The sequence below is a fragment of the Astatotilapia calliptera genome, chromosome 3 (assembly GCF_964374335.1).
Source record: "Astatotilapia calliptera chromosome 3, fAstCal68.1, whole genome shotgun sequence".
In the NCBI taxonomy this organism is placed as follows: Eukaryota; Metazoa; Chordata; class Actinopteri; order Cichliformes; family Cichlidae; genus Astatotilapia; species Astatotilapia calliptera.
This window is the reverse complement of record NC_137424.1, coordinates 15166780-15183971: the sequence shown is the minus strand read 5'-3', so window position 1 is coordinate 15183971 and position 17192 is coordinate 15166780. Positions and strand designations below refer to the sequence as shown.

The 17192-nt window shown below is 39.4% G+C and overlaps 1 long non-coding RNA gene across 1 annotated transcript; it reads right to left on the bottom strand.

Annotated features, from left to right (window-relative positions):
- Nucleotides 1-1998: 1998 nt before the first annotated feature.
- LOC113020379 (uncharacterized) lies at nt 1999-4132 on the bottom strand. Its single transcript, XR_003272192.2, has 3 exons — nt 4020-4132; nt 3225-3285; nt 1999-2738 (listed from the first exon to the last, which is right to left on the bottom strand). It is a non-coding gene; the product is annotated as an uncharacterized LOC113020379 (long non-coding RNA).
- Between the last annotated feature and the right edge of the window lie 13060 nt (nt 4133-17192).

The window sequence follows — 17192 nt, the reverse complement described above, 5'->3', positions numbered from 1 at the left end:
ATACTTGTAACTTCAGAGTAAAAAGCTTATTGTTGATATTAACATTAATGTATTATCCTGTAATCAATAATATTTTTATGCATTTTACGCATTAACCCTCTGATCTCTATCCTGGCCATTTGGGGCCACTTCACTTCTCCTTGTTTGACTGCTACACTGCAGTGGACCAAAAGAATGACGCAGGTTTGATCTTAAGGCTCTAATAGTTGTGTGTGTTGTGCATGACATTGCAACGCAAACATGTATTTGCAAGATAGACTGGAATAAATTATGATGCATCAAATATTACACAGGCTGCAGTGAATTGTTGTTGATACAGGTTATTGAGCTTTGAGTTTCCCAGTCAAACGTAGCTTTGACACACATGCTAACACTCTTACTCTTGTACATTTCATAACAAGACACCATAGCCAAAATATTAGCTCTCAAAAAAAATTCAAAGCTGCAGCTGCAGCACACACAGCAACAAACACTGTTAGTAAATGTGTCCTGGAGTTTCTGCAGGTGCAGAAAGTGCTGCTGCTGTAAGTCAGCCTAACAGCTTCCAGATCACTATTATTTCTGGAAAGATGGCAAGAAGGGCATCACAGCTCATTTCTACAATCTCCCAGATCTTGGAATACAAGCCCCTGTCCCATGAAAACCACTTCACAGTAGTAGGAGTCCACTAAAACCTACAAATGAAGAGTGATCCTGGAAGAAATAGGGCGCACACAAGTGACCTCAACAGTTGCAAGACAGCCTTGTCCCCGATGCTTATATGAAAAAAAATATGAAGATTTATGAAACCATTAGGACTTTATTACTGTTTTATCTGAAAAGCTACTGGTAATATTTAACCTAACTGGGATTTAAAGTGTAAAAAACAGAATGTAGATAAAATTTTGGTTTTGATGAAAAGGAGTGGAGCTTGTGAGCCACAATGTAAGCAGTGTTGCTTTGCTGACATGCACTCGATGCTGGCAGTACAAGCATTGTAGTGGTTCTTATATTTTTGTAAACTAACTGTATAATATATTGAGCCATTCAACAGTACACAAATGTTTATAAGCTCCTTTTTGTATGCAACCTGCATGTCTTTCTGAATTAATTGTTTGTTTATATCATGTTTTTCAGGAAAAAGAAGAAGTTAAAGTCAAGTGGAAGCCCTGCTCAACATGGTATGTAGTAACAACTTTGTTGGACAGGAACAGACATTCATACTGTTGATAAATAGTTATCACCTCAATTTGAATTCATGTATTTGGACTAAACTAAATTGGGAGCTGTTAGCTGTCAAGCTGCTCCTCTGTGAGGAGCTTGATAGCTGTCCACCTCCAAAGTCCATTATGAGTTTTGGAGGTGGACATGGTCAAGACTTTTAAGAGTTGGCATAAGACTTCACTTCTTTATAGAGCTTATAGTTGGGGCTGGTTCAGGTCAGCCCTTAGTTATGCTGTCATAGCACCAGACTGCTGGGGGTTAGTGTCTACTCGTGTCATTGTATATATCCAGGAATATGTGCCTGAGGATAGTTGTCATGAAATCAATATTAAATCAAAGGATTCCTTAATGACCACAGCTGGCATGAGTTCTCCAAAGCTGCCTGCTGTCTCACACTGTAAAAAAAATAACCCTATTCAAATTTAAAAAAATGATGTCCAGTTGTCACATCCAAAATATTTGGCTTTATAGAATCCAAATTGAGTCACTTGATATGACCTGATACTTTTATGTTGATATAAACAATATTACTAGACTTGACTGAAACTTTAAATTTTGCATTGATCCAAATTGATTTTTTTACATAGAACCATATTTTAATTATTGAACCAAGCTAATATATTGAAATTTAACCAACCTAATGTATTCACATCGAACCAAATTAACATGAACTAATATGTTTGTGTTGAAGCCAGGTAATTGATTTACATATATTCAAACTATATTTTTTACATTTCATTTCAGTTCAAAAATGCTCTGCATTTCCTATAAAAAACAAGACAGTTGGCCAACCAATTATTTCAAAATTATTTATTGTTCCAAACCATTTTAACTATAATCAATAGAGAGGATTAGTAATATACAGATTTAGTGCTACGGCAGAAATGATTAGAGAAATGTTTGTTTTATAAAACCTGCAATCTTTTGAAAACCAGTATAAAACCTGCAACCTGTCTAAAACTGGCATAAAACCATTATAAAAACTCTTTTTAAACCAATTTGCAAGTACTCAAAAATGTTTATATGTGCACTGTGCCTGTACAATGTAAAAAAAAAAAAATCTACACATGTATCAATGAAATCAACTTAAATCTCCCTTTCAAATGGGTGTTCTTATAAATTTTGAATGTAGAATACCACTGCAGGCCAACCAAGCAAAATAACCAAGCACACATGCATGTGCACATACACATGCACACATGCATGCAAACACACTACTGTGCAGTGTTAAGTTCACAATTAAGTTTGCGAATCTTAGAGGTCATCTTGTTAAAGTCAAGCTCCATCATAATCTTTTGAAGAGCCTCAAAGGTGAACCTGAATCCTCGTGGATATTCCATATTAAGAGCATAACAGAGTCCAAAGACCATTGCCACTCCAGCTGCCACAGAAGGCAACTCATTCAGGACTTCCACACCATCAATGATTATCCCGATGTCTCGAGGCTGATGTAGGAGGCTTGAGTTGTCCCTGAAGATGAAGAGTGCCATGGTGGTACTCTGCAGCTCTTCCTCAGCTTCATCTTTCTGGGATATCTTGAGGTAAAATATGGAACAAAATGTACAAGTGAAGAACTGAAGTCTGGCACACCTGATAAATCTTTGACCATAATAAACTACTATTTTGATAGTTGTTTGGTCACAGACTATTAGAACAATTATTTGACTAATCAGATTGTGAATTGCATAATCATTAAATTAAATCAATGGTGGAACATTTTCATAAATGTTCCACAAAGCCCAAGAAAAAAAAAAGAAAACAATACAGAACCCTAAGATATTAACTTGATGAGTTGATTAATCGTTGCTGTCCTACATTAATCACTGCATTTAATAGCAGAGTTGTCAAATTTACATCAAGAGACTGCATCTCATGTAGAGACAGAACAGATATGGACATACCATGTATTCTTTTATCAAGTCCTCAACACATCAGCAAGGTGAATGAGAGGATAATGATGGAGGGTCTAGATTATTATGAAATGTTTAAAAAGGATGTGCAGTGTAAATGCAAAATGATACCTGTTCAGATTAAATGAAAATGTATGCTTCAGCCATGGAATGGATGGAGCGATCTGTGGTTCTGAAAGCATACAGAAAAAAAGAATAATGTTACTTCTCTATAAAACACATAACATAGAAAAACCAAGAAATACGTAACATGACATACCAAACAGTCTACAGACCAGCCATTAGCGACTAAGTTTGGCATAGGGTCAATTTTTTGCTGTTAAAATTAAAATTTCTTCAGAAAATGCACATTTTTCCGAGCCGCGCCTGAAAGTCAATTGAAGGAATTAGTCTTATGTCATTGATCTTATATGCTGGCTTGTTATTTCTGTCTCTAAATCATGCACATTAATAATTATCTTTTGCGCTCGGTGTACACACACATAACACACAGATATTTATATGAAGAGAGACAAACGTGCGCGCACAAACACAAGCTTGTGTCTAGAAACCGCGAGCTCACCAGAAAAATTCAAACGAAGCGGAGCACGGAGTTATACTATGAATGTTATGAACTATGAACTTATGCTAGCTAGCTTTATCCACCACCGATGCATCGTGGTAACGCTAGCTAGTTAGGCAAAAAGCCGTTTTTTACCAGTATACTAACTTGTATTCCCGACTGTGATGGTCGGTTTCTGGTAACCAGTTCTAACGTTGCGCAGGATAGCTAGCTAGCTTATAGCTAGCAGCTACAATCATGCAAAAATTAGGGGTGGCTGTCGACCCAGCTTAAATGGGGTTATTTTCTGCAATTTTGGCAATACAAATTATAAAAGCTTTTGTAACACACTTGGCTTTACTTACGTTTATTTTCAGATGAAATTAATCAAAGATGTGACATGATGTTTCCAGCAGCCATGCAGAATAAAAATGGGTCCCGGTCTATTTCTGGTGGGCGTGTTCAAGTGCAAATCACTTTGGCTACGTTCACACTGCAGGTCTTAATGCTCAATTCCGATTTTTTGATCAAATCCGATTTTTTTGTCTGCTCGTTCACACTACAAATAAAATGCGACAGCAAACGCGCTCTAGTGTGAACGCTCAAAGCGGCCCGCATGCGCAAAAGAAGATGTCACACACAACGCGCTCTGTTTAGACCAAGAACAAACAGTATTGTTTGACTGATGGCCGTTAATATAAAGACTTCGGACTTTACGTTTCCCAATTTTTGCTTTAAGTTATTTTGTTATTTACATAATAATGTAAATAATCTAATAATGATCCTTATTGCTGTTTAAGAGAGGAGCGGTGCTTCAAAGGATAGCTGCAGATTTCTGTCAGAATCTGCAGATTATACAGTACAAATAAAATGTTTACGTTGTCTTCCCAACAGTTTCACTGACATCTACACTGGATGGCTAGGAAGCGTTCGCGATGTCTTCTCGGGCGCTGATAATTGGCTTCAGTCTTGTGTCGGTGACGTAAAAGGCGGATTTAATGCGACTTGACCGTTCAAACAGCAGTCGCTTTCTAAAACATCGGATATGTATCGGATTCAGTACCACATACGAAAGTGACCCAGATCGGATTTGAAAATATCGGATTTGCGCCGTTCACACTGTCATAGCATGATCGGATATGGGTCGCATAGGGTCAAAAAAATCGGATTTGATGCGCTTTCGCCTGCAGTGTGAACGTAGCCTTAGACTCAAATTAAAGATATTATCTGTTCAACATGAAAAGAAATATATGTTTTGAGAGAAATCAAAAACTTTGCGTTGTGTCCTTTGTACAGATATTTAGTTTCATCCAAATCAAAAGTGGTATTTTAAAATGCAAAAAGAAAGGGTTTCACAATCAAATCAATGATTTTATTCTGTTTTGAATGGCACTTATTAGATTGAATGAATGACTGCATGTTAGACTTTTTTCAGTGCAGGATCTGTCTCCAAAAAGAACCAGGGAGCGCTAACATGTTATGTTCTAGACTGATGAAGAAAATGCACATTAAACATAGTATAAACTCACTATGTTAAGTAATGTGAAGAGGATGCCTTTAGCTCCTATTGGGTTGGTTCCTTGATCAGTGCAATACAGAATCATTCATCTGGTTTGATGTAATGTCCTTCAAACACGTCAAAATGAGGCTCTGTAGTCTGTGTGGCCTCCACATGCCTGTATGACCTCACTACAACACCTGGGCATGCTCCTGATGAAGTGGCAGATGGTCTCCTGATGGATCTCCTCCCAGACTCCAGGACTAGAGCATCTGCCAACTCCTGGACAGTCTGTGGTGCAGTTGGTGGATGGAGCGAGACATGATGTCCCAGATGTCCTCAAATGGATTCAGGTCTGGGGAATGGGCGGGCCAGTCCACAGCATCAATGCCTTCGTCTTGCAGGAACTGCTGACACGCTCCAGCCACATGAGGTCTAGCGCTGTCTTGCATTAGGAGGAACCCGGGGCCACCCGCACCAGCATTTAGTCTCACAAGGGGTCTGAGGATCTAATTTCAGCACCTAATGGCAGTCAGGCTACCTCTGCCGAGCACATGGAGGGCTGTGCGGTCCCCCAAAGAAATGCCACCCACACCATTAGTGACCCACTGCCCAACCATCATGCTGGAGGATGTTTCAGGCAGCAGAAGGTTCTCCAATATGTCTCCAGACTCTGTCACAAGTGCTCAGTGTGAACCTGCTTTCATCTGTGAAGAGCACAGGGCGCCAGTGGCAAAGTTGCCAAGCTTGGTGTTCTCTGGCAAATGCCAAACATCCTGCATGATGTTGGGCTGTAAGCACAACCCCCACCTGTGGACGTCGAGCCCTCATACCACCCTCATGGAGTCAGTATCTGACCGTTTGAACAGACGTGCATATTTGTGGCCTGCTGGAGGTCATTTTGCACAGCTCTGGCCTTTCTTTCCTACCCCACAGTACCTTTCCTTATCTTTTGTTTCCTACTTAGTCTTTGATCACGGTTGTCTTTCTAGATAATTAATGTCATTTGTTCTGGGGCGAGTCACTGGCTCGGGTGCATTCTGGGACTGTCAGTTCACCAGTGTGCTGGCATGCTTCTTAACAAACACACCACTACAGCAAACATCTCAGTTGTACTTGTTGATTTCTTCAACAAAACACTGAACAAAACATGTCCTTGTGAGTGTGCTGCCTGGTGCTTTTACATTTTGTGGTAATTTGAGCAGCCCAGAAAGCATCCCATGAATTAAATGATGTTATTGTATCTGAACATGTACACGAGTCATTAAATTAGATGGGAAAGAATGATTCAGGGTAAACAACTGCACCAAGGGAATTACATTTTTCTTCTCAACATGTAAAATGTCTGTTGATAAGCAATTTCTGAAACAGACATTATAAAAATCACATTAAACAGATGTGATTAACTTTTTATTCTAGCAAACATAACATCAATGATGACACAATCAGTCTTCATCAGAAGTGCTCAAATCACTCTCATCGTCTGGAATGTCCTCCTCCTCCTCCGAGTCCATTTCCAGGAGTGGTTGGTGGCTGAGGATTCTCTTGTACACGTCCTTTACTTTGAGCGTTTCAGCTTTCAGTTCACTTTGTTTTTAAACCAGGCTATGGAGTCCTTTCTGTGCATCCTCCGACATGCCAACAAGGGAGGCTGTAAAAACAACAAAACTATTAAATATAAGTAAAACAAACAAACAGACAAAAAAAACTCACCTCATAAACACAAGGAGTTAGGATCATGTAATTAAACTTTTTTTAAGGGAGAAGGCAGTGTTAGCTAGCAACCCAAATATAGGTAAAAGATCCAGTAAGACTTTAGCATCTGCTATTATTTTCAATCAATTCATCACCAAATGTATAAATAAATAAAAGATGTGCTTACAGTCTGAGGAGATTGTCCCCAACACCACAGATCGCATTTGCAACACTGTCCAGTGATGCTGCATCTCCCTGCAAAGGATCATCTCCTCCTCTCTCAGGCGCCTCACAGCCATCACCTTCTCAAAGACCTTTCTCTTTGTCCGGAGGTCAGCAGCAGCTGCAGTTTAACAACATCAGATGGGAAAACATAGCAGCATATTATGATTCAAGAACAAAACATTCAACTGCTGCTCAGATACTGGGAGTTTGTTTAAAAAGGATATTTAGAAATCAAGAGCTTACGTTCACTTGTGCTCTGCCAGGGCCAAACGTCGCTCTGCATGAGGGCATCACTGGATACGATTTGCTTTGTTGCTTGTTTCCTTGTTGTAGTCGTCAACAGCAGCCGCCAAGCGTTTCTTCTCATCTAAGATGACCTTGTGAATTCTGTGTCGCCTCTTGTTGCTATCTGTAAATAATCATAAAAAGGAACACCTTCACATAATGCATATATTTACATTTTAATCTACACTCATCAATTCGTTTGCTAGAACAAATCACATCCAGCTTAAACAAACCTGGATCTGATTTTATTCTGTTTACAAAGTAGCTGTACAAACTGTACAAACTGAGCATCAAACGGTCCGTTTCAAAGAAACTGTGACACCATTTTGTCTGTAAAGACTTTGTGTTCGCACTCTGATGATGACGACAAGCTCCTCTACTCGTGCCTGCAACGCTCCAAGGCTGCCATCAGTTTGATCCGTTTCTAAGTGAGAGGAATATTAATCAGAACACAGGATGAGTAACAGTCACCAAACTACAGTGGACTCTGTAATCACTGACTTGATGATATTCATTATAAGACATCTGGAGCCTTCATGTGCTGCATTATCATGAGATAACAAGTATGTTGGTGTTCAGCTTTATAAAACCAACTAGTACGACATCACTTCAACCCAGGTCCAATCCAATTTGATCAAACGCAACAACTCTGCCATCAATTCTGCTTTTACAAGCTTATTTTTCATTGTTTGTTGACACTGTCAGAAAGATCTTAACTCTAAGTTCTTTAATGAGGCCATGGTGGGTCCTGTTGTTATACACGAGTGCATTATATTGAGACTCACCTTCAGCCCATTGCTGCAGTGTGTCGTCATCCACACCCAGCTCATTTCTGCTCGCATTCAGGCTCTCCACTTGTTCTCTAAGGATCCTTATGATCTAAGAATACATTAATAAATGTCATTCATATGGACATTTTTAGAGTACTGGTGTTTTTCCCCCATTACCACACACATTAAAATGGGTGTTGAAAAAATGACCTTTAGATATCTCTGGCTCAAAGTGCGGCCCAGTTGTTCCACTTTCCTTTTGTTCCAGCCCAAAGCCAGGAGGCTCAGCATGTCTGTTCGCCCTGCATTTCAGTTAGTATACAAATAAGAATGAATGAGCAGGAGACTGAGTGGAATCTCACACACAGACACACACCTGCTTTAGACATGTACTTCGTTGTGATGGCCGCCCTAGACAGGAAACTGTTTACTTGTTCCACCTCTTCTCCAACTGTAGAACCGGCCCCATCCTGAAACGCACCTCCCCATTTGATCTATAGAAAGGAGGTCACAATACATGACTGCTGAATTCATTCAACCTTATAACAAAATGTCTTAAACGTATCCAAGACTACAAGCTGCAGTATACCTCGCACATCCAAGTGTGAGCTACTCAAAATGAAGTACACATTAAGATAAAGTCAAGTAAATAGTATTACGACAACACCAAGAGAAAAACAAAATAAATATCCACCCATCCAAATATGTATCCACACACACACACGTATGAGTATATGGTTATGGCGTTAACGTCATTTTAACAAGATTAACGCTGACAGCACTGATATATATGTGTATCTTACATCATTTGTGTGTCTCTGGATGTATTTCACAAACTCAGCAACTTCCTCATCTTTCTCAATGAAGACACCTTCAAAGTTCCCCTGCTCTGAAGTGCTGAACGAACACGGTGACAGTTGTTTGAAAAGAAACATCAAAATACAATTTTTGTACAAATCCATATTTGATTTATGTACACAATGCATAACGTACCTTGCATTTGATTGAAAGCGATAAAGCTTGCAGTTTCCATCAACTGAGACGGCGAGCATGTCTGGAGTGCAGGCAGGGCAGCTAAAGCATGGCTCCTTGCACATCCTGTCCACCTCACACTTTACAGCACTCCACTCCAAGAAACTTTTACTGAAGGCATCAGCTGATATTCGGCCAGTCTTTTAAGTAGAGGACAAACAACAGAATATTCACGGACAGTCATCATAAACATTGATTTGCACAATTTCCTTAAACTTGACAAATTTAGAAACTCACCCTTCCAAAAAGGGGCTGTTCGTTCATCCAGCACTTTGACAAAGGCCTTAAGTGACATCCCTGCTGCAGCTTCTTAATGTCATAGAAAGACTGAAAGACATCCATTGAAAACAGGGTGCAGAAATTTAAGGTGCCAGGCCAATATCCACCACCCTGGAAGTCCTTAACTGAGGGGGACCACATTAGGCCACAGCTGGTGCAGCTCACCACTGGCAGTGCAAGGTTATAACGGCCTTTAGGAAGGATAAGGAGAAATCCAGTCATGGCTCAACAAAGACATTCATTTTTTCCCATGTTGTTTTCAAAGCGGTCTGGTAAATCCAAATGACCTTTGACAGGTGCCCACATATACTGCGGGCCGAGGGTAATTCAAAACAATGTAGCAATGTACAATTTGCAATAAAACCTGCAAACACATCTATTGTGTATGTACTGTGTGACAAAAGAGCAACTTACCATTTATGGTTACAAGAGCCACAATTGCACCGGGTGAAACCTCAACGTTACCTGCTGGGCAGTCACACACAGTCTGGTCTTTGCACAGGCAACAGCCGAACTAACATTAAAAACACACAATATATATAAAAAGAATTGGAAATTAAATGATACACAATAAATATACAATAACAGCACACACTCATAGTACATAGCAATAAATGCATAAGACTTAAAAACCGTACCTATTGGATTGTGAAACTCTGATGAAGGCTGCAAAAACCCTCCTGTTACTGCCTCTCTGCTGTGCAGGACAAAGCGTGTGTGAACTGCAATATCACAGTCAGCACAAAGGAATGGAAGAGGCAGGCAGTCCAGACACCTCACAACTACTTGTTTGCCACACTGACACACACGGTGTGACTGTGGATCCAGAGTAGCTAACATATTGTCTATAAGACAAGGCCTGGCCTCTTTCCACTTTAGCAAGGACACCATGTTTCTGATCGCCCAGTGAGTAGCAGCTGACTCAGACAACGTCTCACAAGTCATGGCTGCGTCCTCTTCTCCATCCTCCAACAACTGAAGGAGCTCCTGACGAAGCACCTCAGTTCCACACACTAACAGAAAAAAAATAAAGAAACTCTTCCACAAAGTGAAAAACACTCTAGGCAGTATGTTTCTTAGGACTGCACAAAAGCCCTGCCTAACTCAACTATAACAACAAATATAAAAGTAAAGGAATCACAATATATACAAGAAGGTAAAGTACCTTTTGTTGGGTTGACACTGGCAACATAACTAGGTTCTTCACGTGGACACTGATGCTGATCTGCAGACACTGGGGGGGAAAAGAGATTGAAGAATATTTACTTACTGAAATTCTTTGGTGAAAACAAGTTGTGAGATAAAATCAATGGTTGTGAGAACACTGACCACGTGGCAACTAGTACTTCGACTGGATGATGGTCTTTGAGGAATAAAATCTCCCTGTCTGTCAAGGGCGGCATCACTTACATTTTGATTAGATACCTTGAGTTTGTAAATGATCAGATTACATAATTGGAATACAATGTATCCAATTCAGGGTTGCAGGAGGATGAAGCCTATCCCAGCTGATACAGGACAAAGACAGGCTGCCAGTTTATTGCAGGGCTAACACGATATGTGTAACAGAAAATCCACTTAAATGTTTGATATTTCTTATAATAATCATAATTATGACTATTATTTAAAGGTTTCTTTAAATAATACATTTTGATTTTTTATAACCTCTAAAATATAAACCTGAGCTGTTTCAGATTCTGACCTCTGACCTCACTGCAGCTCCCTCTTGGAAGTACGTCTGCTTCTTGTCTACCCCCAGTGATGACCGCCTGCCCTTGATATCACGTACTGTACCTGAGGAACAAAAAAGGACAAACACTTGCCTTCATTTAAGAAGTACATTCATACAGAGGTAATCTATGGAAACACACTAGTTCACCCTTTGGGAGAAATCAGTTCCTGTGAAACATTTCTGTAAATGAACATCATGTGGAGAATGAATGAAATGAGTTCTTCAGGTGACTCAGCAGTCCCACACTGACAAATGAAATCTAGTTAAACTATTAAGCATATTTGCTCTTCTGAAATCTGTGTTAAACAACAACAAACATAAATTAGTAACAAAAATACAGCTGAGTAGAGGCTTTACAAACCACCAGCAGCCATAATGCTAAATTTTAATCTTCAAATGTTTCTGAGCCGTCTTCAACCTGCTTTTAACACATTAAAGTCCCACAGTCAATGCAGCCTGACTCAATCCTAGATGTTCAGCACACAGAGACACAGAGGTGCCGTTTAAAGTTTAGTGATAACCTGAGTCACTGATCATTTGCAGTATTACAGAGTCTGGCAGTCTTTGCATGATGTCCACGTCACTGTGAGTTTCTAGCTGACTCTCAGGTGTGACAGGTGTGCCAGCAGGAAAGAGTAATAATAACCTGCATCCTGAGGTTTGTCATGCAGGATTAAAGCAGCCAGGCTTTGTTCACACAGCTAGGATTGTATTTTACACTGACCCTGGGTCAGTATAAGTATCATACAGTTTAAACGAAGCACTGAAACTTGCACATATTTATTACAGATGCACTGAAGCTAATCGAGATATTTGCTGTCAGTCTGTGGCTGCGATTAAACACTTTACTGGAAACTTTATTAACTAGTAACTTCATCAGTCATGACAGAAGCTAATATTTCTGTGCTAACATCGTTTAAACAGTAACAGCTTTCCTCCAATATAAGCTAACGTTTACACCGTAACTTTAAGCTAGCACCATAAAGACGGTAAAACACGTAATAACATCTACAAATGCATCTTAAAGCTGTTATATTAGCACTCGGTGTATTACTAACATAACCACATTAACATTACTGACACTCGCTGACTTTTAATAGTCATTCTATAAATGCTGTCCGTTTAAATGGTCTTACCTGGTGGTCCATATGGTCCATAAGTGAAGCAGAGGGAGCCTGACCATGCGTCACACGTTTGACGAGTTGGGAGTGAGAACGTGTTGGGCTATAAGGAACACACTCACTTCCTGAGCCCTGGGCAATAAGAGACGTTTTGTGTTTTATGATTTATTGATATGTTTGATCCTTTCTGACCTGCGTTAATGAAGCAGTCATTAGAGCACCATGTCCGCTAGAATAGTTCTGTAGTTTGATGCTTGAGTCGTTGCAGACTTGTTGAAACTCCCTCACCCGTCAAAGCAGCGTCTTTGTTATTCGCGTCCAGCAGATGGCAGTGTTTCACTGTCTGACGGCTGTCTGAAGCTTCAGCTGGATTATTCGTTTGCTATGTTTGCCATGTTACAGTGGGGAGGAAAAACTCCTTTTTAACAGGAATATCTAGACATGAGTGATTACTGCAGTGGGGCACTATCTGTGCTATCTATAAGAAATGTTAGCAACAATAAAACTCTGAGGATCAGGGCTCCATTTCACTCCAGTGTTCAGTGGCATTTTAAAAGAGTGAATACCGACGCTGAATGTCTTTGTAAAGCAAAAGCACTTTGTTAGCCTTTACAGAGCAAAGCTATGGATCAATGTGCAGTGAAGAAAAATCGAGGTGGCCAGTCTGTCCTTTCCTAACCAATCACAGAGCTCCTTACATTGCACCATGTGGCTAATTTGCGTTTTACTGATATTGCTGGGCTGCTGTCAATCATTTTGTCTTTATATTACAACAGAGCATTGACCTTTAACCTGTTTAATTCATACTGAGTATTTAAAAAAATGTATTGTCATAATAAATTGTGCCTCACTGAAACACCATTTTGCATTAGCCTCTATCACCTGACTTGTCACTGATGATATCACTGCATGAGCAGGCGAGCGGTAGCGGCGGGGGGGTGTAGGTGAAGCTCGTGAAGAACAAAATTCTGTACGAGCGGACGCAGTGAGTCCAATAACCAGGGGTAACTGGAAATAAGGTGTTGTAGGTTGGCTTCCACAGTGTAAAGAGACACTTCTCCCTCATGCTCTAACAGCTGGTAAATCAATTTAGAAGCAGAGTCGATAACGGCCTCCTGAAGCTCCCTAGGTGGGGTGACTGCCGCTGGATCCATATCTGGCTGGTCCGTACTGTCACGGCGGGTGAGGAGAGCCGTGTGAAAATAATAAATGAGGATCCAATCGCAGGCAGTAGTGGAGAAGTGAAGGTGGTTTATTGAACACAAAAATAAATATGGACAAACAGCAAATGGAGCACGAAGTAAACTAGACTGGAAACAACTAAACTACAGAGCACAAACACACGGGTGAGACATGGTGGACACACAGACGGACCAGCAACTACAATGACAGAGGACACGACTTAAATACACAGAGAAACACAGGGGAATTACACACAGGTGGTGGACACAGCTGGGAATAATCACCAAGACGAGACAGAGGTCAAACTGAACACACTCACATGAGACGCAGACCTTCACAATAAAACAGGAACAAGAAACCATCACACTAAGACGCAGACTCGACATAGAGAGAGAGACAGAAAATGACACATGGAACTAAACTAAACCTGCAAAAACATGACAACTCAAAATACTGGGTCAAACTGACCCAGAACCGTGACAGACTTTCTATAATGTTTTGCTTGAGCATGTCCTGCTTTTCTGTAATGTTATTTCAACAGTTTTAGCAGTTCTTCTCGAGGGAAAGAGAAAGATGTAAAAATCTTATACGTTATATATGTTAAATAACATGTGTAGTGCTCACATGTAATGCAGATGTTAGCTTTGATCTAACCAATAAATCCTGATTGGATGTTGTTAGCGTTAGCAATTGTGTTTGCTTCCCTGCTGTACAACAGCATTACCAAAATACAACTGAAGAAACAAACTCAGTTATGAAAAGTTTGTGTTCAGTTTGCAGTCGCTGAAAATAATTACACCTTTGGGAATGACATGGAAATGCTCCCACACTAAAGATTGGGTTTTGTTTTGGGGATTTTCCATCTTAATTTATCTGTCTTATTTGGCTACATCTACGACACTGCTATGCTCTCTCTTGCCTATGTTTTCGTGGCTGCTGCTATCTGTATTTTAATATATATATATATATATATATGCAATGAAAATTCCCGTCTCGCCCCTCCCGGCAGTCTGTATACTTTAAGCTCGGGTAGTTTTTACACAGGATACGGGAGGATTACTGAGAAGAACCTAAGCAAACACGTGACAAGTTTTCAACAGGAATGAATGACAGTAAAAATGTTACCTCACAGATTGTTTTCATGCCATCAGTAATGAGCTGGTTTCAGCTGGACTGGACACACTCAAATGGCAAAGAAGGTTGTGTAGCCTTTGCAGAGAAGATGAAATGCATTCATGTAAATCAAAATGCATCTTTTAATTGAGGTAGAGGTTTGTCAGAGATATTATTCTCATAATGTACCTTTGTCCCAGCTGATTACCTTCATTAAACAGCAGGTTGCAAAAACCTCTTGTGTACCTCTTTTCAACCACTGGGAGGCGCTACAGCTTCATTCCTTTCACACTAAGGCAGCGGTAGGGAACTCCAGGCTTCGAGGGCCGGTGTCCCTGCAGGTTTTAGACGTTCCCTACCCCTGCACTAAGGCCTTTGAAATCTTCATTAACACTGAGCTTGAAATTTCTATCAGTCGAATGCAAAGGAGTCCTGTGGTTGTAGGACAGAGGTAGGGAACGTTAATCTGCCATCATTTAGATTATATGACAACAACCTTCAAATCTGAAGTCTCAGAAATCTGCTTCATGTACAAGTTCCTCCAATAATCAGGGCTAATATCACCAAATTGTACATAAACAGACTTTTACATGTTAAATATTTCTCAAATATGGGGAAAAAAACAATATAAAATACTATATTATTAACAAAATATCTTAAGATACAACTACAAATTGCTTGAAACATTTGCAATGAAATATATAAAACAGCTTTATTGTCAGTGAGGACAAAGTTATAGTGATGCTGTGCTGGAGTGTTCAAAAGAAGACAGAGACATGAAGTATAAATATTGTATAATATTAAATATAAGAAAGAACAAAGTTATAAAAACATTAATAATTGAAATCTGCAACAATATTCACATAAAGTGTAAAATACAGAGTTAACTGTTTAATAGGTAAAGTTTAGGTCTTGCAGTCGAACAATGATCCCAAACACAGCAGCAAATCTACAGCAGAATAGCTGAAAAGCAAAGTGCAGACCTCAACCTGGGACATTCAGAGAGCTGTGCTTAAATAAATGCCCACAAAGCTCAAAGAACTGAAGCAACGCTGTAATGAAGAGTGGGCCAACATTCCTCCACAACAATATGAGAGACTGATAAAGTCAAGCAGAAAACAATTACCTCACATTTGTGCTGCTAGAAGTGTTTCTAGTTATTCACAGGACTGTAGTTTGAATTTAAAGAAATGTGAAAGTGCACTGAAATTAACATAAAGTTATTGCAATTTTAAAAAAAAATCAAGAAATCTAAGAGGAAGAAACAATGTAAACCACACAATTGTTTTCCTTATATTCTCCACACGGCAATGCACATAACAGACATAAAATATTTGCATTTATCAATAGAAAATATACAATTTTTCCATAGTCATAGCCAGGCCCGATTACTGCCAAACCTGTGCTGAATCAATCACTTAAACAGGACCTGTCTGACAAAGTAGAGTAGACCAAAAGATCCTCAAAAACTACACATCATGGCGCAATCCAAGGAAATTCAGAAGCGAATAAGAAACAAAGTAATTGAGATCTCTCAGTCTGGAGATGCAACGTCAAGATGAACAGAATCCAGTTTCCTGGATCCTGAAGGAGAATGTCTGGCCATCTGTTCACGACCACAAGCTGAAGTGCACTTGATCCAAAGCACACCAACAAGTCCACCTCTAAGCAGCTTAAGTAAAACAAAAGAAAGACTTTGGAATGGCTTAGCCAAAGTTCATACGTGAATCTGATTGAGGTGCTGTGACCTTGGAAAGGTGGTTCATACTCAAAAACCCTCCAGTGTGGCTGAATTACAACAATTTTGCAAAGATGAGTGGGCAGAAATTCTTCCACCACCTCGTAAAGGACTCATTGCCAGTTATCCCAAACACTTTATTGCAGATGTTTCTACTCAGGGTGGCCCAACCAGTTATTAGGTTTAGGGGGCAATCACTTTTTCCACACAGGGCCATAATAATGGCCGCCTTAATAATAAATGCCTTGATTTAGGAACTACTTTTAATGTTTACTTGTGCTATTTTGCAAAAAATAAAATCTCTGCAAAAACATCAAAACTGCTGACCATCTGACCGCAATATGAAATTATTAATCTTTTGACCAAAAACATTTAGATTTGTAAAAATAAAGAAACCATAGAGGAACAAACAATGTAGTTTGCTACGTTCTAACATGGCAATCTAAATAACAGTAATGCAAACATATATATTTATCAATAAAAACAGATCGCCTTTTCACTGTTACAAAAGTCAAGTACATCAGTGTTTGTTCAGCTTTCATAAATGTAAGTTTATAAGTACATAGTACATTTTTTGGTCCAACTTCTTTTAATACATGCAACACATTTCAGAACATTTGGGACAGAGACAACAAAAGACTGGAAATACTTCGTAAAAATCTGGTGAAACACTTTAAAGCCAGTGGGATTAAATGGGAAACATAAAATTTAATACTAGACAAAGACCGATTGAATCATGAAGCAAAGAATTAATAACTAAATCACAAGTAGAAAATGTTATACAGATATTATTGGATAGATTTTGGTGTAGAAAAAATGACAAGAAATGAAAAATGAAAGTTATCTGGTCTTTTTCTTTAAAGAGTAG